At 43.9% G+C, this 7683-nt stretch overlaps 1 pseudogene; it reads left to right on the top strand.

Annotated features, from left to right (window-relative positions):
* The first annotated feature begins 4025 nt into the window (after window positions 1-4025).
* On the top strand, window positions 4026-7042 carry LOC131239538 (pentatricopeptide repeat-containing protein At4g16835, mitochondrial-like; annotated as a pseudogene).
* Window positions 7043-7683: the final 641 nt, after the last annotated feature.

Raw genomic sequence — 7683 nt, 5'->3', positions numbered from 1 at the left:
CACCCGTGGAAAGGGCAACATGGACCAGAGTGAAAGCCACCACCACCAAAGCATTGTGGAATGTTATGATACCAATGGTTTAAAGAGCCTAGCTTGACGTGTTCCACTAGTCCTAAGGCTTTTGGCGTATTGGTTGAGTTCTTAAACTTATCAAAATGCCAGACCAAAGAATCCTTCAAGGCCAAGTTGGGCTAAATCCCCTCCAACGGAAAATAAGGCAAGCCAAGTCATCATCAATCTCCTCATCCAAAAAGTTTCTCCGGGAAGGGGGAACCCAAACACCACTATCCCCCAAGAAAGAATAATAGCAAGCAACTGAGATATCAGCCACTAGACAAAGCTCAACAAACCTAAGGAAGACAAATCTAAGATTACACTCCTCCCACCCGATATCTTCCCAGAAGCTGACCCGAGAACCTCCCCAGCAGAGAAACCCAACCCTTCAAACACCTTAAGAATCACTTTTACAATAGACTTTCAAACATGGGACGTGATATAAAGATGATTGCTTAATCCACCAACCCATGGAGGAAGAAGCCCTCAAAAATAGATTTTCTGAAATTATCATCATTCACCCCAATCTCCAAACCCATTTACCCAATAAGGCAATATTGACCTCTTCAAGCCTCTTTATCCCTACACCCATTCTGAAATAAGTTTACAAACTTCCTTCCAATTCAATAGATGAAATTTACCCGATAGCACACCACCCTTGAATGTGTGGTATACTATGTGTGATATGTACATCTGGACTGTTGGTTTCATTCCTCTAAATGTACATTTCTTCGTGCATGTGGGACCACTTGATCAATGGATAGATTGGGAACATTCAAGTGGGGAAATAGGGATTTTATCAATTTCTAGGCCGGCTGAGTTGGGCCACAGCCCAATTTTCGAGTTCGAGCTCGGAGCGTTTTAGAAGTTGACCTTTAAATGGTTTTGTTTTGGACCACCCAAAGATGGACTTGACCTTTATATTGTTTTGGTTTGGACCACCCAAAGATGGACTTGACCTTTAGATTGTTTTGGTTTGGACCACCCAAAGATGGACCCAATCTAGATCCAATTTGAACTTGATCTATGGATTACCATAATGAAATTAATAAAAAAATAAAATCTAATCAATATTAAATATGGAATTAGAAATTAGACCAACAAACTTAGCCCAAATCCAGACCTGATTCATTGATCAATGGGTTGGATATGGATCCTGGTTAATCAGGACTTGACCCAGTTTAGTTATGAATCGGTTCTGTGATTTGGTGCATTGGGCTATATCAGGTGGGCCCCACTGTCTAACACAACGGCATCAGAGGGACCACCCATGCACAAAAAAAAAATGGTTGGGTCTGGCTCGTATGATGAGGGCACCCATTTAATTTTTCGGATTTTGAATTAGTTATTAAGGGCCTATTCAAATCGTTCATCTTCCTTTGCCCAGGTCCAGCCCACCGCTAGCCCTATATGCTATGGCCCAATGTTGCATGGGTTCAAAACGGACGGCCCAGGTTCACCCCGTCCACACTGCCCCATGCTGAGATCTGGGAAAAAATTTGAGGGAAATGGTGTTTACAGGAAATGCTAGTTTAGAAAGGTAAATGAAAAGCCGTTTTCCTTGATCGATACAATATATATATATATATATATATATATAGGAAAAGGTACTATACGCTCAACCTTACCGTAGCATTCTGTAAGGTCGAGCACTGACATACTACTGTCTCTCTCCTTCAAATCCCGTCTCGAGGATTCCCGCAGATTTAAAATTGTAGCATCCGACGGCCAGCAATATGCCAATACTCGGCCTTACGGAATGCTACGGTAAGGTCAAACGTATAGTACCTTTTCCCATATGTGTGTGTGTGTGTGTGTCCGTCTATCTATTTTGCCACCTCAGTTTTGAGTATTGTTATGGGGAAAGAGAGATCGACCTATAAGAGAAGGTCAGGTCGGAACCGTATACATTCGACCAAATAAACGACGACGAGAAGTCTTGTCGAGAACTCACTTTCCACTCAAAGTCCGCCTGCAAGAACACTACCTTCGATGATTCCACGATCTCCAGAGTTTGTCAGGAATGTCCCGTCCTTCTGCTCGACTAAAGAGACGGGTCAGTGTGCCCCAGGTCAGTAGAGGTGTACATGAGTCCAGCTGAGCACAACTCGACTTGGCTCGGCCACTTGTTGACCCCAGCTCGAACTCGGCTCGATCCTCGAGCCTGACTGGCCAACTCGGTTTGGTTCGGTCAGCAGCTCGGGCCAATTCGAGCCGAGTTCGCCTGTGCAACATTTTCACAAATACATAGACTGCACCTTCAAAAATCCCACTGTATGTAAAACAACATCAGTGGTTTTACAAGTATGTCATCAAACACCTTCTAAACATTTTTAAAAAAAGAAAGAGGGTATTTGTTTCATACACATACCTTCCTTGCCACTAGCCACACTTCGTTGAACACTTGGCGAGCAACATCAATATCAAAGTAATTGAATCACCAAACTGGTTTTGATCCAAGTTTAATTCGAGTTGGGTTCGATCCGAGTCGAGTCGAGCTCGGGCAAGCTCGAACTCAGTTCAAAATTTTTTAAGCTAAAAAATTCAGCTCAACTCGGCTTGAACTCAGTTTCGAACCGAGTCGAATCGAAATTCTTCGAGTCGAGTCGAGTGAGCTAATTGAGCTAACTTGGTTCATGTACAACCCTACAGGTTGGCATGACCCAGGTCCCCATGGCCCAAGTCGGCACGAATCAAAATGACATATCTCTCCTAGGTCAGGTCGGTCAAGGCCACCTCAGCCTCCCATTGCACGTTTCCACTGGTCTTATCAAAATAAGATGTTGTCCAAGAGAGATCTGACCAAGGTCTTCTCCAAATATCTCAGAAGATATCCGTGACACGTTCGGAACCCTTGGATTTTTAACGATCCAAATCCCTCAACAATACGCACCTACCAAATAGAGAGATCTCATCTACGCCACCACCTCACCTAAAATCATAAATAGAGACGCCTCTAATGGTGAAAGGTACGCACTATCTTTAGCCCTAAAACTCTCAACACTCAATTAGACCCAAATCCCTTTCCTGACTTAGGCATCGGAGGATCCTCTGCTCTAGTTTTGTCCGTTCCTTGCACAGGTAAGTGGGTTCAGAAAGAGCTAATCAGATTTCTACATCAAAAGGCATAATCCAAAAAAATGATACAGTTTAAAAGTTCAAGTCAACCACACCACAAGAAATAGTGAGGATTGAACATCTACCGTTGAAAACTTCTTAGGTGAAGGAAGTTTTGGATCAAGCTGATATTGATCCTTTCTCTTCATTATGGGTTACGTGACTGTATGAAATGTTGTATAGAAAATAAACATTGTGGTGTTCCCTCATAAGTTTTCAACCGTACGCGTTTAATCCCCATTGTTTCGTGTGGTGTGCTCTTTTTTAGTATTGGATCTGCATATTATTGGGTTCTTGCCTTGAAATAAGCTGAAAAAAAGAAGAAAGATGGACGGCCTAGAGAAAACTCATACAACACGGTGGGGCCTAAAGAGCTTTTCCACGGACGGGGATTGCGTATCGTCCGGGCAGGGCTCTGTGGGGCCCACCGTGATGTAAGTGTTTTATCCACGCCGTTAATCGCTTTTCTCAGATCATTTTAAGGCATATATGTAAAATTGAAGTAGGTCCACAGCTCCAGTAGACCACACTGGAGGAAGATGAAGTGATAATGACACCCACCGTTGAAACCTTTCTAAGGGCCACTGTGATGTTTTTTTATCATCCAACCTATTAATAAGGTCATGTAGATGTGGATGAAGTGAAAAAACAAATATTAGCTTAATCAGAAACTTCTCCAGCTTCCAAGAAGTTTTTAATGGTGGAAATTAAATCCCCACTTTGTGGTCCACGTAAGCTTGTTCCTTGCTCAGTGTTTGTCTCTTACCTTAAAATGATCTGAGAAAAGCATTTAATGGCTTAGATAAAATACTTACATTATGGTGGACCCCACAGAACCCTGCCCAGACGGATTACTATCCGGGCGCGGGTAGGACGCAATCCGCGTCCCTTTTCCACCAGCTACCTCCGCTAACGAACCTCATAGACCGGTTCTAAAGTCAAGACATCATCAAATCTCAATCGGAGGAAACCGGATTCGAGAGAGAGACTATGGCCAATGTCTCTTAGAAGACGTACGTTTGAATTACTAAAACCTCTCTCAATCCCAAAAATCCTTCTCTCTAAAAACGCAATCCAAAATTGTGATGCCTTCCAACACCACAACATACAGACACAACAACTCCGAAATCACACCTCTGCCCCGCCTCCCAAAATCCTCGTTCTTCCCGCCAATAACGTGACAACAGCAGCTGCAGGCGCTCTAGTCACTGACGTCGTTTCTCTAAACAAGACTATTCGTTTTCATCTTAGAAATGGGGATTTTGATTCTGCACGCCAAGTGTTCGAGAAAATGCCTGTGAAGACGAATTTCTCTTGGAATTTGATCTTGACTGGGTACTCTAAGTCCGGGAAGCTGGAAGAAGCGCTGCAACTGTTTGAAAGAATTCCTCAACCAGATGTCTACTCCTTTAATATCATGTTGGCCTGTTACTTTCAGAACTCCGAGGTTGTAAGTGCTCGTTGTCTGTTTGATATAATGCCCGTAAGAGATTCGGCATCTTGGAATACGATGATATCCAGCCTCTGTCAGAATGGACAGATGCTGGAGGCTCAAGAGGTCTTTTCGGCCATGCCGTAGAAAAATGATGTTGCTTGGAGTGCTATGATTTCAGGGCATGTCCAGAGTGGCGATTTGGGTTTAGCAGTGGGTTTGTTCCATCAAGCACCGATCCCAGAAAAGGGGGTGTTTTCATGGACAGCAATGATCACGGGATTCATGAGCTTTGGCAAAGTTGAATCAGCGCGGGAACTGTTTGATGAAATGCCTGAGAGGAACTTGGTGACATGGAATTCCATGGTGGCAAGTTATGTCAAGAATTGCCGAGGAGATGATGCACTGAAACTTTTTAGGATGATGTTGGAAATGGGCATGAGGCCCAACCAGTCGACCTTTAGCAGCGCTTTGTTGGGTTGTAGTGATTTGTCCGCTTTAGAATTGGGTAAGAAGATTCATCAGTTTATCAGCAAATTGTCATTGCATCTTGATACCACATGTGGGACTTCACTGTTGAGCATGTATTACAAATGCAGAGATTTGGATGATGCGCGCAAGTTGTTCGATGAGATGCCCGGAGAGATGTTGTCACGTGGAACACAATGATTTCTGGCTATGCTCAACATGGCTTTGGAGAGAAAGCGATTCAATTGTTTGATGAGATGAGAAATGAGAGAAGGAAGCCAAATTGGATTACTTTTGTCGGGTTTTATTAGCCTGTAATCATGCGGGATTAGTGGAACTTGGAATTAATTATTTTGATTCTATGGAAAAGGATTACAAAGTTGAGGCTAGGCCAGATCACTTCACCTGTATGGTTGATCTGCTTGGTAGAGCTGGCTTGCTAGCCGAAGCGGTTGATTTGATCCATAAAATGCCTTTTGAACCTCACTCGGCCATCTTCGGGACCCTTTTGGGTGCACGTAGAATCCACAAAAACTTAGAATTGGCTAAATTTGCAGCACATAAGCTGCTCGACTTGGATCCCTCGAGTGCAGCTGGTTATGTCCAACTAGCCAATGTTTATGCAGCAATGAACCGATGGGACGATGTTGCGAGGGTCCTCCAGTTGATGAAAGAGAAGAAGGTTGTGAAAATGCCCGAGTACAGTTGGATCGAGGTGAAAAGCTTGGTTCATGAGTTCAGATCAGGAGATCGAATTCACCCCCAGTTGGCTTCTATTGAAAAGAAGTTACATGAGCTAGAAAAGAGCATGAAGGCTGTTAGATATGTGTCGGATCTCGATTGCACATTGCATGATCTGGAGGAGGAACGGAAGGAGTTGATTCTATTAAGGCACAGCGAGAAGTTAGCTATTGCTTTTGGGCTAATCAGCACTCCTCCGGGGACTCAAATTTGGGTGTTTAAGAACCTTAGAGTCTGCAGAGATTGCCACAATGCTGCCAAGTTCATCTCTGCAATTAAAGGAAGAAAAATAATCATTAGGGATACCACTCGGTTTCATCATTTCAGTGATGGAAAGTGCTCTTGCGGGGACTATTGGTGATCGATCCACACCAAAAACTGCAATTCTCATAAGCAATGTGGCTGGTTTTCCTGACTGGGAAGCAAAAGAGCTGGTTTTAGAGAGTTTTCATTCACTGCCCTTGTTCGCTTGCGAGCTCTGGAACAGCTTTTTGTGACCATTTGGAATTCAGTGGCTGTTAGTCGAGAGAAAGTGGAAGAGATACATGAAAGTTGGGCCAGTGAAACTTTTAAATTCATGAGAGAATTTTTTCGTGGAAGCTCCGACCTCTTATAGGGAGGTATGGCTTGATAGGAAGGGGCAGATATTTGAAGACGAAGAACCTTCATGGCTGCGGAAGGTTGCTGAGAAAATCAAGATGGATATTATGCTCTAGTTAAAAGGGGTGCTTTCCAATGGTACTGGTGGCACTGGGCTGATTTGGGGCCTGCATGATGTGGGGTAGTAGATGTTACCTTCAGGTCCTAAAATTTTGGCTGATCCATGAGTCAGGTGGGCCCCACCACAGGGAACTAGTTGAAGAGGAGACGCCCACCAATGATTTACATGGGGTCCAACTTTGTTGTTTATATGGAACGGCCGGTCTCTCTCCTTCAAATCCCGTCTCGAGGATCTCCGTAGATTTAAAATTGCAGCATCCGACGGCCAAGAGTATGCCAATGCTCGACCTTACGGAATGCTACGGTAAGGTCGAGCGTATAGTGCCTTTACCCTACTATACGCTCAACCTTACCGTAGCATTCTGTAAGGTCGAGCATTGGCATACTACTGTCTCTCTCCTTCAAATCCCGTCTTGAGGATCTTCGTAGATTTAAAATTGTAACATCCGACAGCCAGCAATATGCCAACGCTCGACCTTACAGAATGCTACGGTAAGGTCAAGCGTATAGTACCTTCCCCTCCCCCCAGACACAACACACACACACACACACACACACACACACACACACACACATATATATATATATATATATGTCTGTCTATCTATTTTGCCACCTCAGTTTTGAGCATTGTTATGGGGAAAGAGAGATCGACCTATAGGAGAAGGTCAGGTTGGAGCCGTATACACTCGACCAAATAAACGATGACGAGAAGTCTTGTCGAGAACCCACTTTCCACTCAAAGTCCCTGACCAAAGAATATGCACTCAAGAACACTACCTCTGACGATTCCAAAATCTCCAAAGTTCATTAGGAATGTCTCGTCCTTTTGCTCGACTAAAGAGATGGGTCAGTGTGCCCTAGGTCAGTCGAGGTGTACACGAGTCCAGCTGAGCACAACTTGACTTGGCTCGGCCACTTGTTGACCTTGGCTCGATCCTCGAGCCTGACTGGCCAGCTCGGCTTTGTTCGGTCAATGGCTTGGGCCAATTCGAGCCGAGTTCGCATGTGCAACATTTTCACAAACACATAAATTACACCTTCAAAATCTCACTGTATGTAAAACAACAGTAGTGGTTTTACAAGTATGTCATCAAATACCTTCTAAGCAACATTTTAAAAAAAAAAAAAGAAAGAAAAAGAAAGAGGGT

This window comes from Magnolia sinica, chromosome 1, assembly GCF_029962835.1.
Source record: "Magnolia sinica isolate HGM2019 chromosome 1, MsV1, whole genome shotgun sequence".
Taxonomy (NCBI): domain Eukaryota; kingdom Viridiplantae; phylum Streptophyta; class Magnoliopsida; order Magnoliales; family Magnoliaceae; genus Magnolia; species Magnolia sinica.
This window is presented reverse-complemented; position numbering and strand designations above follow the sequence as displayed.